The sequence below is a fragment of the Octopus bimaculoides genome, chromosome 15 (genome assembly GCF_001194135.2).
Source record: "Octopus bimaculoides isolate UCB-OBI-ISO-001 chromosome 15, ASM119413v2, whole genome shotgun sequence".
Taxonomy (NCBI): Eukaryota; Metazoa; Mollusca; class Cephalopoda; order Octopoda; family Octopodidae; genus Octopus; species Octopus bimaculoides.
In genome coordinates this window covers 10782839-10783446 of record NC_068995.1, presented here as the reverse complement: position 1 = coordinate 10783446, position 608 = coordinate 10782839, and the positions used below count along the sequence as shown (strand labels likewise).

The window sequence follows — 608 nt, the reverse complement described above, 5'->3', positions numbered from 1 at the left end:
TATATATATATATATATATATATATATATATATATGTGAAGGCACATGAAGGTGGCAAGCTGGTAGAATTGTTAACCCTCTGAGAAAATTGCTTAGCAGCATTTCATCCTTTTTTACATTACATTCTGAGTTCAAATTCCGCCAGGGTCAACTTGTCCTTTCATCCTTCCAGGGGTCGATAAAATAAAATACCAGGCAAGTATGGGGGTTGATGTAATCGACTTAACCCCTCCCCACAAATTTCAGGCATTGTGCCTGTTGTAGAATGGATTATAGTTATTATTATTATTATTGTCATTGCCTTTGCACAGCTTCTAACATTGGAGATGTACTATGGTGTCAGCTGTTCACTACCAGTGAACTAAGGTAACACCTCCGGAGTATTCGAACGGTTCCAAGCAGTGCTGTTTTCTGCAAGTGCTCCACCCTTATTGCAGCCCCTATTTCCTCCATGTACTTCTCAAGATTTTTACTTGCTGTTCCCAGATCTCTGACATTTATTGGTACTACTACCACCTTTTTCCTCGACCACAACTGCTTAACTTCCCAAGCTAACCTGTCATATCTCTCTTTTCTTTCTTCCTTATCGCATACCTTGTTGTCAGCTG

The 608-nt window shown here is 39.6% G+C and overlaps 1 protein-coding gene across 1 annotated transcript in view; it reads left to right on the top strand.

Annotated features, from left to right (window-relative positions):
* Window positions 1–608, top strand: part of LOC106873239 (plexin-A2) — a gene marked incomplete at its 3' end in the record, with an annotated part of 282570 nt that overhangs the window by 217179 nt on the left and 64783 nt on the right. The gene's annotated exons all lie outside the window — the stretch shown is intronic.